The sequence below is a fragment of the Aegilops tauschii genome, chromosome 1 (assembly GCF_002575655.3).
Source record: "Aegilops tauschii subsp. strangulata cultivar AL8/78 chromosome 1, Aet v6.0, whole genome shotgun sequence".
In the NCBI taxonomy this organism is placed as follows: domain Eukaryota; kingdom Viridiplantae; phylum Streptophyta; class Magnoliopsida; order Poales; family Poaceae; genus Aegilops; species Aegilops tauschii.
The window spans coordinates 23,678,283-23,697,819 of NC_053035.3; the positions used below are offsets into that span (position 1 = coordinate 23,678,283).

At 47.6% G+C, this 19,537-nt stretch overlaps 1 non-coding gene across 1 annotated transcript; it reads right to left on the reverse strand.

Annotated features, from left to right (window-relative positions):
• Positions 1–19,091: 19,091 nt before the first annotated feature.
• On the reverse strand, positions 19,092–19,233 carry LOC120972991 (small nucleolar RNA Z247). Its single transcript, XR_005767120.1, has one exon. It is a non-coding gene; the product is annotated as a small nucleolar RNA Z247 (small nucleolar RNA).
• Positions 19,234–19,537: the final 304 nt, after the last annotated feature.

The following is a 19,537-nucleotide window of genomic DNA, read 5'->3' on the forward strand; positions in this document are numbered from 1 at the left end:
ATACCATCCTCTTCATGGATGATGATAAGAGATAAGCCTCTAATCTTAAGAATGTCCTAACCTGTTTTGAAAAAGTCTCAGGTATTAGAATTAACTGTGCAAAAAGGGAACTAATTCCTTTAGGTGTAGAAGAGGGGGATGTAGCTTCCTTTGCTAATATCTTTGGGTGTACTAGGTACTTTTCCCATAAAATAGCTAGGAATCCCACTGCATTATGATAAGCTTGGAAGAGAGGACATCCAACCTCTTATAGATAAAATCCTGAGGAGGATGGCTGGATGGACGGGAAAGCTACTATCTTATCCTGCTAGGCTTACTCTCATAAAAGCATGTCTAGCTAGCATTCTAGTCTATCTGATATCCTTCTTTAAGTTCCCCAAATGGGCCCTGGACTTAATTAATAGTCAACTGGCCCATTGCCTATGGAGTGATTTTGAGGGAAATAGAAAACTCCACTTGGCTAATTGGCACTTGGTCCATATGAAGAAAGAGCATGGAGGCCCAGGTGTCCCAAACATCAAAGATGTTAACCTTTGCTTGTTAGGAAGCTGGGTTAAAAGATATGCACAAGACAATGGGAAAATCTGGAAAACCATTATAGACAACAAATATATTAGGAATGTCCCCAATATATTTGCTAGCCAGCCACAAGCACCCTCAAAATTTTGGCAAGGTGTGATGTGGGCCTCTAAAGCCTTAAAATTTGGCTATAGATGGAAAATAGGGAGTGGGAGAAAAAACAGATTCTGGGAGGATATCTGGTTTGGGACCTCACCCCTTTCTGTGCACTTTTGGCATTTGTATTCTATTTCTCACCAACAATGTGTGACATTATCTGATGTCTGGGATGGGGAGAGTATCAAGCTTACATTTAGGAGAGTTTTTACCCCTGCTATGATGGAGTATTGGTACTGTCTTGAGCAAATCATTAAAGAGACTGCTCTCTCCGATGAGGAAGATGCTATGATCTGGCAGTATGAATCAAAAGGGGAGTATACTACTAGCTCTCTCTATGCTATTATAAAGTTTAGGGGGGTGCAGCCTGTCTATATTCCATTTATTTGGTCTATAGTTGTGCCACCCAGAGTGCAAGTTTTTCTGTGGTTGCTGGCCCACAATAAGCTGATGACCAAAGATAACTTGCTCAAAAGAGGGATAGAAAAACCTCCAGAATGTGTGTTCTGCTCTGAGCATGAAACAGTAGACCACCTGTTTTTCGAATGTGTGGTTATGTGTGTTCTGCTCTGAGCACGAAACAGTAGACCACCTATTTTTCGAATGTGTGGTTGCTAGGAAACTCTGGAGTGATATATCAACTTTCTTTTCTATGGATTTAGGGGCTAACTACTTCTCCATTGCCAGATTTTGGCCGACTAACAAGAAACATGCAGCTATGAATGCTTTTGGGGCTTGTGTCTTGTGGAGCTTGTGGAAAAATAGAAATAATCATGTGTTTAATAATGTTGTCTAGTCTGACTTGAAGCAGATATGGTGGCAAGTCTGGAGGATGCTCAAAAGATGGGTGATACTATACAAAGGGGAGTCGTTGGAGATGATGCAGAAAATCTCGCTCTGGATATCCAACATCCTAGCTGCACCCTTCCAGTTGACAGTGGGGTGACGGGGGGAGAGGTTGACACTGAAGGTGTCTCCCAAACCTCTATGCTTGCCAAACTGTCACTGAGGACGGGGGAGATCTATGGAAGCAGAGCAGCCATGTTGTTGCTCGGCTTCAAGGTGCTCCAACGAAGAAGACTACTCAGACCACAACAAGCCCAGTTACCCCTCTGGATCTGCCTGCCTCGCCGACCCAACCGCTCAAGAAAATGAGGAGTGATGTTCTGGAGCGGGTCAAGATGGTGAGCCTGATGCTGGTCGCAGAAGACAAAGCGAGGTTGGCCGAGACACGTTGGACCCGGTGAAGGAGCTGCTTCAACGATGCTGCCCCCTGTGTTAGCGAGAAACTAGGAGAGATTTTCACCTAATGTATGATAAAGTGTTAAGTAGTTGGGCTGGAGGCCGAGGCGTTCTCTTTTCTTTCGTTTTTATGGTGTTTGTGAACCTGGAACATGCTCGATCTAGGAGCGTGATGTAAGATTGCTTGGTTTCATTTGCTAATGGAACCGGGGGGCCAAAATCCCCTGATGATCTAAAAAAGAATTACGTAACTCAAGTCGTCTGCGTCCGGTGGCCGGGCGTAAGTGCCCTGTAAGTTAGCTCGGAATGCGTCTTCAAGGTCCTCCCAGCTCCCTATAGAGTTTTCAGGGAGGCTATTCAACCAGTGTCTCGCTGGTCCTTTAAGTTTCAATGGCAAGTACTTTATGGCATGGAGATCATCTCCTCGAGCCATATGAGTGTGGAGAAGGAAGTCTTCGATCCACACTACTGGGTCCGTAGTCCCGTCGTATTGTTCAATATTTACGGGTTTAAACCCTTCTAGGAACTGGTGCCACATCACCTCATCTGTGAAGCACATTGGGTGCGCGGTGCCCCTGACCCGAGCTACGTCGCGTCGAAGATCGGTTGATCTTTGAGTTCGGTATTGATCCTGAGCTCTGTCGTTCCGATCGCGCCAGGCGTGTCCTCTTGATCCGTAAATAGACCTGATCTGTCCGGCTCTATTGGCTAGATCCTGACGAGGGTCGTATTTGTAGCCCGGGGGAGCGGGTTGGTGTTCAGCTCCGTCAGCCGTCCTGCCGTGTCCTTGAGGTGGATGATTGGGTTGGTCTGCTTGATTGTACCTTGATGGTATGGCCGTGAGAGCCTCGTCATCAAATTATGGCAGCAGCTTGCGCTCAGGATATCTCTTGGTTTGTCGCTCGTAGCCATATCCCTCTTCGGCAGCCAGGACTTTAGTCCACCTGTCATTGGGGGTGTCCTGTTCGGCCTTCAACAGCTGATGTTTCTTTTTGAGGCTTCGGGCAGTGGCAATAAGCTGCCGCTTGAAGCGCTCTTGTTCCAATGGCTCCTCGGGGATGATGAACTCTTCAGAGAGGGGCGGATAGTTACTATCTTCAGAGTCGTTGAGGTCTTCAGGGTTTTCGGGATTGAACTGGCCCTCCTGCTCCTCCGATCTGTATTGCTGGTGTTCAGGGGCGGCGGGGTTGTTGAGTTCATCAACGTTATCCGGGCTGTCATCCTCCCCGATGCCAGTGTTACTTTCCTGGCCCGACGTGATCTAGATTGGCGCCGCTGTCGTCGGCGTTTTGGTGGTTCTTCAACGGGCTTATCCTCACCTTGTTCGGGAGTGCCGTCGTCATCCTTCTTGGGAGTACCCACCATGTAAACATCGTAGGTTGAGGTGGCAGTCCATCGCCCGGTGGTGGGCGGGGTTCGACTAAGTTCGGCTTCGACGTCTTCGTCCATGCCGCTTGTTTCCTCAGAAGCGTAATCTAGCATGTCGGTTAAATCCTCAACAGTGGCTATGAAGTGGGTGGTGGGTGGGACGCAAAATTCCCCGAGTCTGGCCTCGAGATCGGGCTGAGCACGAATCGGAGGTAGATTCTCAGTGATGGTTAGAGATTGGATCCGGTCCAGCACCTCGTTTAGTAATGCAAGCTTGGGCGGGACCGGTGGTACTGGGGTCCGTGGGACCGCACTCAGGATCAAAGGGCCCGGGTGTGTCCGGCAGACATCGACTCCGGATGTCCGGATGCTGGAGTCGAGCTCCTAACCGGAAGGGAGTCCGGATTGGCAGTAATGAGTCCGGTCAAGGTTGACTCCTGGTTCACGGATGATGAGATCACGTCCGAGCTCGAAGCTGGGTTCGTGATGAGAGTAATGGGCTTGGCGGGGTCTGACTCCCCGTTTCGGATGGTGAGAACAGGCCCGGGCTTGGGGCTGGTGAAGTGAGAGAGTCGGCCCATGGACGGGGCCGGACAGTAGGTCCAAAGACGTCCCTTCGGGGTCATTGGGCGCGCTGGGCGAAACCACGAACCCTTCAAAGATCAGATCGCCTCGAATATTGGCGATGTAATCCAGGCTTCCGAACCTGATCCGACAACCAGGGCCAAGCTGTCGACCTGGTCTAGATGACCGGTCGAGTTGGCGCGTAGGACGAAACCGCCGAACGCGAAGAGCTGGCCGGGGACGAAAGCCTCCCCGGAGACGATGTCGTTGTTGATGACAAGGCGAGCCATCGATCCTTTCAGCGACCACACAGCTGAACTCTCAATAAAAGCACCAATGTCGATGTCAAAACCGTGTCCATGCACCTCGGCGTCCAGGAGCTGTCGCGGCAACGAGAGAAGGTGGGAGGCGCGGGGTACTCGAGCCACGGCGTGTTGCCGCCCTCGATGTACTCGAGGACGGCCTCGAGCGTACGCCCGGGGACGCCCCACCACTGCCGCTGTCGGTGTCAAAACCGGCAGATCTTCGGCAGGGGGTCCCGAGCTGTGGATCTTGGATCAATGGGGAACAGGAAACATGGGACATGATGTTTACCTAGGTTCAGGCCCCCTCTAAGAGGTAAAACCCTACGTCCTACTTGATTATATTCAATGTGGATGATTACAAGAGTTGATCTACCTCGATATCGTAGTAGCTAAACCCTAGGGGGGGTAAGCCTATTGTTGTTCTGCTATCCTCTACGGGCTAAGCCCTCCGGTTTATATAGACACCGGAGGTCCTAGGGTTTGCACATAGTCGGTTACAGAGAAAGGGATAATCACGCCAGGACACCAAAACTTGCCTTGGAGAAGACATTAAGATGGCAAGGACTCCTATCCGGACACAAGGTTGGCCTTCTGCTCCGTACTCAATGCGGCCCAGCAATCCGGCCCATACCAACTAGGCCGGTCACCCGAGGACCCCCTAGTCCAGGACTCCCTCAGCCACCGCCCATCGGAGTTGAGGCGTGTAACACCCCTAGTGTCAAGCTACAGTAATCCTCTACTAATGAGGCCATGTCACCACTGTTACTGTTGCTAATCTCGCTTAGGTTCAAATCCGTTTGAATTCAAATTTAATTTAAAGTCAAAATTTGAAGTTTTCATAATGACGAAACTAAAATGTGCAAATGTGGCAAATAATTCATAAGTATTATTAGTGAAGTAACAGAATTTTTATAAAATGTTTAAGTGCTCAAAATTAAATGAAACAATGGCTTAAACAATTATGTAAATTCCTTTTATAATTTCTAAAATATCAAACTATTTTATTTGAGGCGCAAACTTTTTGTGGCAGAGGGTTAAACTAAAACATTGATTTAGATGTTGGTCTGCTTTTTTTTATTAATCTAAAATAGTGTAAAAATATAAATAAAACAGTAAAACAAATAAACAGAAACGTTAAAAGAACAATAAAAGCAAACGTTAAAAAAATGAAGAGAAAAGCCCCTCCCCTCCCCTGGGCCACTTGGCCCAGTTGGCCTGCTGGCCCAGCAGCCCACCTCCATCCCTCCTGTTACCTCGCTACAGTGAGGGCAGGGGGCGTGGAGGCCATCCGTCGGCCGACCGACGCCGTGGAGGCCATCTGCCGGCTCCCCCTCACCTACAAGACCACGGCGCCCCTCCCCCTCGAACCCTAGGACGCCCCTGCCTCTTCCCCCTTCCTCCTTGCGCCGCGCCTCGCTCTCCCTCGACGCGCCCGCTCGCCCGAGCTCGCGTACGCCATGGCTGTCGACGCCATCGCGGCCACCGTGCTCCCCACGCCGTACGAATTTGTCTCGAAGCATCCTCGTCGTCGTCTCCTTCGTCCCCGGCCATTGAATCAAGCCGGGAGGGCCTGTACGCTCGCCATCAAGCTCGAGTCATTCGCGTACATCGCCGGCCGCCATCGCCGATTGCCTCGTCTCCGGTCCACCTCAGGCCTCCTCGTCACTTCCGTTGGAACCGTTGTGAGCTCTTCTTCCAAAACCCCCTCTCCCCCTGTCGATTTCGTCGCCGTAGACGCCGTCCCCGAGTTCGTCCGAGCCCCCCGCGTACGCATACGCGTACGTGCGTGCGCGCTGTGCTACTCCTGTGCCGCTGCTTAGCTGCTGCGTCTGCTGATGCTTTGCTGCTGCCGCGTTGCTTGCTACGTTGTTGCTGCTTGGCCGCGGCCGATGCTCGCTCTCGGGTGGTGCGCTGCTGGTCCGTTTGCTGCTGTCGGCCGCTCCGGCGCCCTGCTTGCTGCTGCCGCTAGTGCTGATAGTGCTGCTGCCGCTCCTACTGCCCACTAGCTAATGCTGCTGCTGCTACTTGCTCATGCGGCTGCGTTGGTGGTGGTGGCCATGGCCATGGCCGTGTGTTTTGTGTGCGTGTGTGCAAATCTCTACTCCTAAGGAGCAGTTGGTAGTCTCGCTTCCAGGTTTTTTTTAGTCCCACCTTTCATGGTTTTTTTTGGTACCTCCTCCCACCTCTGACTTATCCACCAGAAACCGAAAAAACCTCCTCCTGAGGCCCCAACCCGCACCCATCCACGTACCAAAAAATAGACCTACGAAGGTTAACCAACGAAAAAAGACCTACCAAGATTAACCAGCGAAAAAAAATCTAATGGAGGAGTTGGTAGTCCGGTACGGTTTATTTTCAACACTTTCCTAATGACAAAAGATCACGGATCTAACTTTCCTAGCTTAGCCAAATCAACGAATATCTTTCATAAATGCAATTTGCTTTAGGAAACAAATAATAGATTCTTTCCTACCTTAGCCAAATCAACGGATCTCTTCCATTAATGCAATTTGCTTTAGGAAACAAATAATAGATTCTTTCCTACCTTAACCAAATCAGTGAATTTCTCTCATTAATGCAATTTGCTTTAGGAAATAATAATAGATTTTCAGGAGACAAATAATGGGTTTAATACGGTTTATTTTCAACACTTTCCTAATGACAAAAGATCACGGATCTAACTTTCCTAGCTTTGCCAAATCAACGAATCTCTTTCATAAATGCAATTTGCTTTAGGAAACAAATGATAGATTCTTTCCTATCTTAGCCAAATCAACGGATCTCTTCCATTAATGCAATTTGCTTTAGGAAACAAATAATATATTCTTTCCTACCTTAACCAAATCAACGGATCTCTTCCATTAATGCAATTTGCTTTAGGAAACAAATAATAGATTCTTTCCTACCTTAACCAAATCAATGAATTTCTCTCATTAATGCAATTTGCTTTAGGAAATAAATAATAGATTTTCAGGAGACAAATAATGGATTTAATACGGTTTATTTTCAACACTTTCGTAATGACAAAAGATCACGGATCTAACTTTCCTAGCTTAGGCAAATCAACGAATCTCTTTCATAAATGCAATTTGCTTTAGGAAACAAATGATAGATTCTTTCCTACCTTAGCCAAATCAACGGATCTCTTCCATTAATGCAATTTGCTTTAGGAAACAAATAATAGATTCTTTCCTACCTTAACCAAATCAGTGAATTTCTTTCATTAATGCAATTTGCTTTAGGAAATAAATAATAGATTTTGAGGAAACAAATAATGGATTTAAAGAAATTCATAGGTAAACCATCTCTACTACTTATTAAACAAGAAAACATGTACATCGCTAAGTGTACCCAGCCTAACGTACACATAACAACATAGCTCAATTATAACCACACGATCAGAATCACTTAATTTAATCTAATCCAGAGCCAAAAACGCGCTTAGCAATTTACCTAGGCGGACGAAAACTCTGCCGTACCAAACGTTCCGCGCGCCCCGCGTCGACCCCGGTACATCGTTTCCTAATCCAAGGAAAGGAAAACACAATCCGATATCGAAAGATCCCTGAATGCAGGTGAGCGACGCGGTCAACACGGGGAGGCGGCGGCATCTCGAGGGAACGGTGATGGCCAAGTTGTGGGCTCCGGCGGGGCTGCTGTGGATCTGGCGGATGGCAGCAGGATCGGGTCGACGACGGACGGCTCCGGCGAGAGTCGAAGGGACGACGGCGGCGGCTGAGCTCCTCCATGGCCTGCTGCGGTTCCAGGGAGAACAGAAGGAAGGGAGGGGAGGAAGGGCACGGCCAGCAGGCTCTCACCTCTCTTACCTCCATGCCGCCGTCGACACGACCCCCGAGCCTAGACCACGACCCATGCGACGGGACCCCGCTGATGCCGGCGGCGGTGCCGGGTTCCATGATCTATTCGACTTCATGTGTCGAATCATCAAGTCCGCACCAGCACTCCACCGGGCCCCTCAGTGGGATCGGCGTCCGTATCAGCTCCTGCCTCTGCAAGTCAAGGGGTAGGCTGCTCGATCGCATCTCCAAGAGTCCCTCGCCGCCACAACGCCTGCAATCGCGGACGGCCGTACCTGTCGACGGGAGCGGCTGAGCAGGGGACATCCCGCCGATCCGATGGCGGAAGGGCGAGATAATGGGCAAGTCTACCTCGGGTTGAATCTGGACACCAGCGAGCTCCTTGCAGTAAACCAGGTGCTGGACTTTTGCGTTTTGTTTATCAGGTTTGCACTGTGTGAATCACGCCGGTCCGGCTCTCACCCCTCTCTGACCTCCATGCCGCAGTTGGGCGCTCCTTCGAAACAAGATTATCGTGTCCAGGTATACAGTCCGCCACAAAACTCTCCCGTGCAGTGGGCGTACAGAAGGTACCTTCCTCTCCTGATTTTGTATATGGCAGTGTAGTACTATGTGGTTAACTGAAAACGAAGAGTAAGCAAATTAGTTCCTGTCAGAACAACTGTAGCCGGCATCGCCGCCGTCGCTTATGGAGCTCCACACCATTCCCCAATTGTACGAGAGCATGTTCAATCTTCGCCATTCTATACTATGTGCAAATGGTCAACTCTTTTCCAAACAAGAAGATATGAGGATTAGGCATATATGCCCCATAAGGTAGCTATATTCATGTGTTGTAGTGTGGATTATGGTCACGCTCTGTCTTGGACTGCAGATAGCTAGGTTAACAAAAATGGATACTCTGCATATTTTCTGAATTTTTAGTAAGGTCTACATGAATAAGGTTAGCAGTAGTTCTGACTTGGGGCACTGGTTAATTCTTCACATGCAGGAACGTGGAGAGATGGTGGGCTCCAAGCCCATGGTGATTTTATTGTGCTTGCAGCTTGAGATGTACTTGGTCCAAATGAAAATCATCATTTTGAAGGGTTAGTAGATGATGCACGTATATAGTTAGATCTTAATTTTGTTTATTATTCAAAATGCTTGTACCCACTAGATTTCATTTTTTTACCTTGAAGGAGTATTATATTACTATTATTTGGAATCCACCTTGATCCTCCACTTCTATTTTTCCTAGGCAACTTCGCATGGAATTAGGATCACTTAATAAGGTTCTGGTTTCTTTTTCAAATTCACTTGCTTTATGCATGAACCTATTATAGACTTGTTGGTGTTGATTTGCAGTAAGAGCAAATGTAATATTGTTCTCATCAATTTCTTTCATAGCATGTGTAATGCGTTATAACATCAGTTTCATTGGATTGGAGAAGGTGATAAACATGCAACCATTCTTACTCGATGATATGAATACTTCAGGAGCAATGGTGGCATTTGTTTGCACATTAGTATTCCATTATGTAGTAAAGGATATGGTCTGGTAGTCATTCTTTATCGTTATAGTTATTGTCAAATGGTGGAATATTGCTGCCTAGCAGCTCTGGTTCATGCGTGTGTGAAAAACAATGTAAAACCATTTTTGTTGCTGTAGAATCTCATGAGTCGTATGAAAAAGAAGGCTAGGATATTTATATTTTTTAATTGTCCAGCTGCTTGTGTTACAGATCTGGGCATACCTTTTGTTTGAGATAAATTTGGGCATAAATTGTCACAAATAAATGGGTGGCGTTGGGTCAAGGTTCAGGAACCCAGGGGCATCATGCTTCTTTTGAGCCACATGGGGAGAATTACATCCATGTATTAGAAAAACTAGGTGCCCGCTTAAACAGAAAAAATACAACTCTTGCTGACCGGGAGCTTCATGGTAGTGGCTAGAATTTAATCAGAGATCCATGTACAGGTTGATTGTTATGAAACCATGCGATGGAATCTTGATGTTGACAATGTCCAGAAATCTGATTCGTCAGAGACAAAATCCAACCTTAATTCCCCCATTCAGATCATGAAATATTGGGGTTAACAGTTTGCGATGTAAGATGGGTTGAGATCTGCTATACGTTAACTTTCTTTTGTTCAAATGTTTTCTTTTGTTTTGAAACCTTAATGTTTTCTGTTGTGGGGTGACAATGTCTGGGTTTATGCTAACAAGCAAGAAAAAGGTTATATGCAATGAGTTCCCAATCTTGAAATATTGAAATATTGAAGCATATCTTGGAACGATGGAGTTCCCAATCTTCATGGTAGATGATGGGACACTGGATGCTGAAGTTGCTTATTGTCTCGCGTAGAACAATAGCATGTCCTTATTTTTTGCTATGTTTTGCCCATGTTGATTACGATGGCATTGTTTTGAACATTCTATCTGTGTTGATAAAAAAGGAGATGATTTGGTATGCCCTCCTTGCAGAGGATCGAGCCTGGTCGGTTGGTTCTTGGTTGGGTGTTGTTGAGACGATCCAAGCCACCAGCAATTCGAGCTTGTCTTCATGGTGTGTAATTATATTTAGGTAGACAAAATCCCCTGATGATAGCCCAAAAAGAAGATTCGGCGTGACATGGAGATAAAGTGTTGCGTGCGGCAGGAAAGAGACAAATATATTCAGAAATCCAAACCACCAGGATGACAGTTGCGAGATGGCGATTGGATGGTGCTGACACATCTTGCTAGCGAGGAGGCTGTTTGCCGAAATTGGACTTTGGATTGTTATAAAATTTCAGTTTAGACCAATTCTTGTTAAACATAACATGTTATTGTGACAACTATTATGAAAAAAATTGATTTAGATAATCAAAATGATGAAGAAATTCCTAAACTTACGTGCGCTGCACGTGCACCCTTTCCAATTTGAAGGGCTGCTTATCGGTTTTAAATCTTGAAGTTTGCACGGTCACTAATATGACCATGCTATTTTAGAGTGATAACCTTCATTTCAGGCAGTAATGAAACTTGAAATGCTAGTTGACTAACAGTAATAAACACCAAGAATACTGGTTGATGTTAATGGGAATTATGATTAGCGATGATTCATTTTATGCTCTGGTGGAACGGGTCAAGCCGGTTTGCGCGGTGAGTATTGACCATTACTTATTTTCATACTAACTACATATATTGTTTGTGCAGGATGGATATGAGTTGAGAAAGCAGTTTTTATTATACTTGCTAAAACATCGTGGGAATGAAGCTAAAGACAACTTTCCGTATATTGTGAAAGAATTTCTTAAGCGTATAACCTAGATATTGATAATTTTATAATAGATGTTTAGTTGGAACTCCATTAAGTTTGTTACATTGACATGCCGTTAATTTTTCTTTTTGGCAATTTACATTGCAAAAATGTACTTTAATTATTAAATAATTGTGTCTGTGTTATATTGTCCGTACGTGTGAAATTTAACATGCATTATCTTTATATAACTCTTGCAAACTATTTCAAGAGCCCGTGGCAACGCACGGGCATTGTACTAGTTAGCTTAGGGGCTAACTACTAGTTAGTTTAACTATATACTAACCTATGACAAGTGGACCCCTAGACTAATTAATCTAATTAGATAAAATATTTTAGTTGCTGCCTATGACATGTGGGTCCCTGGAGATTAGAATAAATAGCCAAAATAAAGCTGCAGTCCATGACAGCTGGGTCCCGCTGCCACTGTTCACTTTGACCGGTCAACTCTGACTGGGTTGTTGACTGGGTCAACTGGACCCCCTGGACCCACTGTCAGCCTCCGGTGGCCCTGCCGTGTGCACTCTGCTGGGTGCACATAGCGATTTCACCTTTTATTTCGAATTAATAACAATTTCAGAATATTGTTTAAATCTTTGAAAAATCATATAAAATAATCTATAACTCGGATGAAAATGTTTTATACATGAAAGTTGCTCAGAACGACGATACGAATCCGAATACATGGTCCGTTTACCTGTCAGATGCCTCTAACTATCTGAACATGGAACATTCCCCTCCGGTCATTTGTCAGACACAGGTCCGGAACCGGGAAAACATTCCCGGTTGACTTCCCTCTTCGCCGGTATCGTGTAGCACCGCGTTAGAACACGTCTAGCTCTGTCTGTTGTCCTGTTATGCACTTGCTTGCTATGTATTTACTGTTTCTCCCCCTCTTCTCTTCGGTAGACCCCGTGACGATGCTGATGCCCCTGTGATCGACTACATCACCGACGACCCCTCCTTCTCGTCTGAGCAACCAGGCAAGCCCCCCCCCTTGATCACCAGATATCGCCTATTCTTCTCTATACAACTTGCATTAGAGTAGTGTAGCATGTTACTGCTTTCAGTTAATCCTATTCTGCTGCATAGCCTGTCATTGTTGCTACAGTTGTTACCCTTACCTGCTATCCTACTGCTTAGTATAGGATGCTAGTGTTATCATTGGCCCATGCTATACTACTGGGCCGTGATCACTTCGGGAGGTGATCACGGGTATATACTATATACTTTATATACATGACACATGTGGTGACTAAAGTCGGGTCAGCTCGTTGAGTACCCGCAAGTGATTCTGATGAGGGGGCTGAAAGGACAGGTGGCTCCATCCCGGTAGAGGTGGGCCTGGGTTCCTGACGGCCCCCGACTGTTACTTTGTGGCAGAGCGACAGGGCAGGTTGAGACCACCTAGGAGAGAGGTGGGCCTGGCCCTGGTCGGCGTTCGCGGATACTTAACACGTTTAACGAGATCTTGGTATTTGATCTGAGTCTGGCCATTTGGTCTATACGCACTAACCAACTACGTGGGAACAGTTATGGGCACTCGGCGTCGTGGTATCAGCCGAACCTCCTTTTGACGTCAGCGACTGAGTGGCGCGCGCCGCATTGGACCGTAAGCTCGCGCTTGTATTAAGGGGGCTAGGTCTGCTTCCGGCCGCGTACGCAACATGCAGGTGTGCAATGGGCGATGGGCCTAGACCCCTGCGCGCATAGGATTTAGACCGGCGTGCTGACCTCTCTGTTGAGCCTAGGTGGGGCTGCGACGTGTTGATCTTCCGAGGCCGGGCATGACCCAGGAAAGTGTGTCCGGCCAAATGGGATCGAGCGTGTTGGAAAATGTGGTGCACCCCTGCAGGGAAGTTTATCTATTCGAATAGCCGTGTCCCTCGGTAAAAGGACGGCCCGGAGTTGTACCTTGACCTTATGACAACTAGAACTGGATACTTAATAAAACACACCCTTCCAAGTGCCAGATATAACCCGGTGATCGCACTCTAACAGGGCGACGAGGAGGGGATCGCCGGGTAGGATTATGCTATACGATGCTACTTGGAGGACTTCAATCTACTCTCTTCTACATGTTGCAAGATGGAGGCTGCCAGAAGCGTAGTCTTCGACAGGACTAGCTATCCCCCCTTATTCTGGCATTCTGCAGTTCAGTCCACCGATATGGCCCTTTACACATATATCCGTGCATATGTAGTGTAGCTCCTTGCTTGCGAGTACTTTGCATGAGTACTCACGGTTGCTTTTCTCCCTCTTTTCCCCCTTTCCCTTCTACCTGGTTGTCGCAACCAGATGCCGGAGCCCAGGAGCCAGACGCCACCGTCGACGATGACTCCTACTACACCGGAGGTGCCTACTACTACGTGCAGCCCGCTGACGACGACCAGGAGTAGTTAGGAGGATCCCAGACAGGAGGCCTGCGCCTCTTTCGATCTGTATCCCAGTTTGTGCTAGCCTTCTTAAGGCAAACTTGTTTAACTTATGTCTGTACTCAGATATTGTTGCTTCCGCTGACTCGTCTATGATCAAGCACTTGTATTCGAGCCCTCGAGACTCCTGGCTTGTATTATCATGCTTGTATGACTTATTTATGTTTTAGAGTTGTGTTGTGATATCTTCCCGTGAGTCCCTGGTCTTGATCGTACACGTTTGCGTGCAGGATTAGTGTACGGTCAAATCGGGGGCGTCACAAGGCGGCCGGGGGGTTCGACGCCGTTCGTGGCAGCGAGCTGGTCGGCGTGGCGGCGTTCGAAGTACGCCGTCCACAACGTGTTGCTGTTTGGGGCGTACCACGGCGCGTTCTGCGCTCTCCGGCAGTGAGGACCGGATGCGCACGATCTCGGACGGCGCCGGTCGACGGCAGCGGCACCGGGACTCCGTCGGTGCTGAGCCTCCACAAGCCCGACACCCACATGTACGGTGGCGCCGGGTAGTTTGCCTCATAGAGGGGGCGGGCCATGGCCTCATGCAAGTGGTGGCGGCCAAAACCGTTGGCCGCCGCTGCGTCATAGGGGTAGCGCTCAACCATGGGAGTGAGGTCTTCGCGGCGGAGGAGAGAGGCAGCGAAGGAGGGAGGAGTCGCCGGCGGGGAGAGGGGGAGGTTGCGGGGAAGTTCCACGGCGAGGGGTCGGGTTTTATAGCGGCAATGAGCCGGGGGCGGGCCAACCGCGTGTGGATGCGTGGCGGGGGAGCGGGGAGGTGGCGGGACGCGCGGCGGCACGCCTTCACTGCGCCGCCCGTGAATGTTGACCGGCGGCAGACGGCGCGGCAGCCTTGCAGCGCGTCATTGATTCCCCGCGGGAAACGAGGCGATGAGGTTGACGTCGAGACGCGCAACCACTGAAAAGGCGGGTCCCCCCCGTATTCGCGCCAAAAACGATTCACCTGGCGCCCCCGAGCGCCCCACAGCGCGCCGGGTTCAGCCTGGGTCCGTCGGCGCCAATTTCGGCCCTAACCGGTAAAAATTGGGCTCCTGGGGGCGTGACTGGGCCGGTTTTTTTCGCGCCGGCGCCAAAAAATGGGTTTGGGGAGGCCTGTTGGCGGCGCGAGTGGAGATGCTCTAAGGAGCTGGCCTTGGACATTCCCACGGGAAACCTCGGCATCCCACAGCAGACCTTGGCCTCGTTGGCGCAAATATTTATCGGCAGCACTAGAATATTTGGCACACGATAATGAATGTCGTTTGTTAAATAGTACAGCATATGAATAGCACAACATTGGGGGAAAGGAATGAAAGATTGGTTGAAGCGTATGCCTCTGGCAGGGATGCGTTGCATGTTATATAGATCGACAGGTTTACAAGATATGGTAGTTCGGTTGGTGTTGGATTGATCCTCAAGAAAGCTATGCAGAGATGAGGATGAATCCTAACAACAGCAACTACCTTATTACAATGACCCACGCAACACATAATCCTACCAGACGTATATACGGTTTATATTCATACCGTCTATATATGTACAATACTTTCTAACACGCCCCCTCAATCACAACTTCACCAAGTTGAGATTGCTCTTAAAGTCTTCCAATTTCCGCCATGATAAGGCCTTGGTAAAACCATCAGCAACTTGATCACCTGTGGGTATAAAACGAATATCTAGTAGCTTGTTAGCTACTCTTTCTCGAACAAATGATAGTCAACTTTTATATGTTTAGTTCGTGCATGGAACACTGGATTTGCTGACAGGTATGTGGCACCAATGTTGTCACACCAAAGACGAGCAACTGGTGAATGAGCAACTCCAAGTTCACGCCGAAGAGCTTGGACCCAAATAATCTCAGCAGTTGCATTAGCTAAGGATTTATACTCTGCCTCAGTACTTGATCTTGAAACAGTAGCCTGCTTACGTGCACTCCAAGAAATCAAGTTGGGACCAAAAAACACATAGAAACCTCCTGTTGATCTTCTGTCATCAGGACATCCTGCCCAATCAGCATCCGAGAAAGCACTAACAATATTGCAAGTTGACTTGGTGAATTTTAGCCTGTACTCATAGTACCTTTAAGATATCTCAAAATCCTTTTAACTGATGTCCTGTGTTGAGAGGTCGGAGAGTGCAAATACTGACAAACTTTGTTTATCGGGAAACAAATATCAGGTCTTGTCAATGTCAAATATTGCAAAGCACCTACCATACTTCTATACCTTGTTGACTCTTCGGCCCCCAAAGGCTCTTGACAGCTTTTCAGATGTTGAGAGAGGCATGTTTTAAACCTTGCGACTTATCATACCTGCATGTTTCAATATATCCATGACATATTTTTCTTGGGTCAGTAGAATGCCATCTTTCACCTTCTTTACTTCAATTCCCAAGAAATAATGTAGATCTCCTAAATCCTTTAAGGCAAAATCTCTCCTCAAATCTGCCAACAATGTTACAGTTGCATCTTGTGATGAGCTAGCAACAATAATATCATCAACATAGACCAACATAAAAATAATAATCTTTCCTCTTCTATAAAAGAACAAGGAAGTATCCCCCCTTGATGGTTTAAAACCAAGTGCTTGAAGTTTGTCACATAACCTGGAGTACCATGCTCGAGGTGCCTATTTTAGACCATACAAAGCTTTGTCAAGTTTGCAGAGATGATTTTCCTTGCCTTTTATCTCATAGCTAGGTGGTTGTCTCATATAGACTTCTTCCTCTAGAACACCATGAAGGAGCGCATTCTGAACATCCAATTGCCTAAGACTCCAGTTACTGGATACTGCAACAGAAAGAACAAGTCTGATAGTAGCTGCTTTAACAATAGGACTAAAGGTATCCTCATAGTCTATACCATATCTCTGTTTAAAACCCTTTGCTACTAGCCTTGCTTGTATCTATCAATTTGACCATCTGCCTTTCTTTTAATCCTATAGACCCACCTACAATCAATAATGTTTTTATTTTTTGTTGGTGGAACTAAATGCCAAGTCTTATTTTTAATAAGAGCATCATACTCATCATTCATAGCCATTTTCCATTTTTTGTCACTTAGAGCTTCTTGCAAATTACTTGGCTCACCAGTGGTTGTCAGACCTCCAAAACGAGGTTTTAACTTGTCATACCTGACCGTACCGTCTGTACGTATCTGAGGTTTCACAATACCATGTTGTGATCTTGTTACTCGAGTTGGCACACCAGGTGCTACTGCAGGATGCGGTACAGAAGATCTCATAGGGGAGGAGGCAGCCGCACAGGATCCCGTGTCGGATCCGTCAGTGGCAGAGGATCTCGCGTCCTGTCGCTCCAGAACCGCGCCGGACGCGCCACACGCCGCTCCCGTATGGGATTCCTCCACGTGGCCGCCGGTGAGAGGGGGTCGCCGCTCGGATTCATGCGGCCCATCCCGAGCCACGTGGTCACCAGAGGTTGGCCCGCCTGGGGAGACAGGATCTCGCGGGCCAGCCCGCGACGCGCGGCGTTCGCTCGACGGAGTTTGTGAGCCCGAGGAGGATTCGCCCCCTGAGCCGCCTGCGCCACCTGCGCCTGCTGCTGCCTTGGGATCAGTTGCCGCAGCACCTGAATCAACCTCGCGTTCAGCGCCATGCTTGTCTTGTTATGGCTGCATAAAATCATGAATAATGGCTAGATTTTCTCCATGATTAGCAACAGAATTAGTATGAAAATTAGCCTGCTGATCAACTACACGTTCGCCCTCGTGATCAATAGGCTCAGAGAGAGTTGTGTTAGGAAGCAATAAGACCTCAGAGCGAAGGGGGGTGCCTGCATTTGGATTTAAGGAGGCAAAAGGAAAAACTGTTTCATCAAAAGTAACATCACGAGATATGTAAACTCGTCCAGCAGCAACATCTAGGCACTTGAAACCTTTGTGAAGATTGCTATATCCAAGGAACACGCACTGTTTAGAACGGAATTCTAATTTTTGGGAATTGTATGGACGAAGATTAGGCCAACAAGCGCACCCAAAAACTCGAAGGGAATGATAATTTGGTTGTTCTTGAAACAGACGAGTTAATGCGGTTTCAAAATTAATCACTTTGCTTGGGGTGCGGTTGATCAAATATGTGGCTGAAAGAAAGGCTTCATCCCAGAATTTTAAGGGCATAGAAGCATGAGCTAAGAGGGAAAGGCCTACATCAACAATGTGTCGATGTTTCCTCTCAGCAGAGCCATTCTGCTGGTGAGCATGGGGACAGGAGACATGATGGGTGATTCCTACTTGACGAAAGAAGGAATTAAGACGCTCATACTCGCCACCCCAATCTATTTGCATAGTGATAATTTTTCTATTGAACAACCTTTCAACAAGAGTTTGAAACTCATGAAAAAATTTGAACACTTCAGATCAGTGCTTAAGAAGATATATCCATGTGAATTTACTGTAGTCATCAATGAATGAAACATAATAGTTTTTCGTATTGATAGAATCACGGGCAGGCCCCTATACATCAGAATTTTTTTGCTCTAAAGGAGCTTTGGATACACTGATTGAACTAGGGTAAGGAAGTTGGTGATTTTTGCCCATTTGGCATGCATCACAAACACCTTCTTTATTCAACTCACTACTTGAAAAGGGAATATTATTTTGGCTAAGGACATGACGAACTATGGTGGATGAAGGGTGTCCTAGCCGGCTATGCCACCTTTCAGTGGACATCTTATTGACGCCAAAAACTTGCTTGCTTGAACTTAACGGAGCCGATGAAAGGGGGTAGAGACCACGTCTACATCTGCCCCGGAGGAGGGTTTTCTTCGTTCCCTGTTCCTTAACGAAAAAGAAATTTGGGTGAACTTCAAGATAAGTATGATTGTCAGTGGACAAACGATGAGCAGAGATCAGATTTTTGGTGGCATCAGGTACATGCAAGATGTCTTTTAGATGAAGATCACGAGTGAGAGTACGAACAGTAGATTGACAAATATGACTAATTTCCATAGCTTCTCCGTTTGCAGTGTGGACTTGTTCGTTGTCGTTGTACTTGTTGCGAACCGTCAGCTTGTCAAGTTCGCTAGTGATGTGGTCAGTGGCTCCTGGATCAAGGTACCAGTTTGTGTCCACCCCATAGGACGAAGTGGTGGCTGACCCTGCGCTCTTGTCGTTCTTGGTGAAGGAGATGTCGAAGCGACGGTAGCACTCGAGGGCGGAGTGGTTTGGCCTCTTGCAGATCTGGCAGGCGGCCTCAGGAAGATCATCAACTCCTCCATTGCCATTGCCGCTGCCTCCATTGCCACGGCCTCTGTTGCCGCGGCCTCCTCCTCCATTGCCGTGACCACCATTGCCGTGGCCACCTCCGCCTCGGCTGAAACCACCACGGCCACGGGAGACAGCATTGGCCGAGGACTGGGAGGAGTGGTTGCCACCTTCGAACATAGCAAGGCGTTTTTCAAAACCAATCAACTGAGAGTAGAGTTCAGCTACCTTGATTGGTTCGGTCCTCGCAGCACAGATGGAAGAGACAAACGAGATGTAGTCTTAGTCTAATCCAGCAAGGATGTAGGAGACCATGTAATCATCGTCGAGTGGCTTTCCTGCTGAAGCCATCTCGTCGCCCAGCGCCTTCATGCGCCCGATGTAGTCGGCGATGGTCGCGGTGCCCTTTTTGGTGTTGGAGAGGGTGATCCGCGTGTTGACGATGTTGGCCTGCGTCTGGGAGAGGAACATCTCCCTGGTGGTGGTCCATGCCGCCGTGGCCTTGGTGCAGTGAGCGACCTAGATCATCACCGGTGCTGAGATTGAGTTGAAGATGAAGCTCAGCACCTGTGAGTCTTGCGCCAAGGCGATGAGATACGCCAGGTTCGGCACATCAGTTGGCTTGCCATCCTTATCA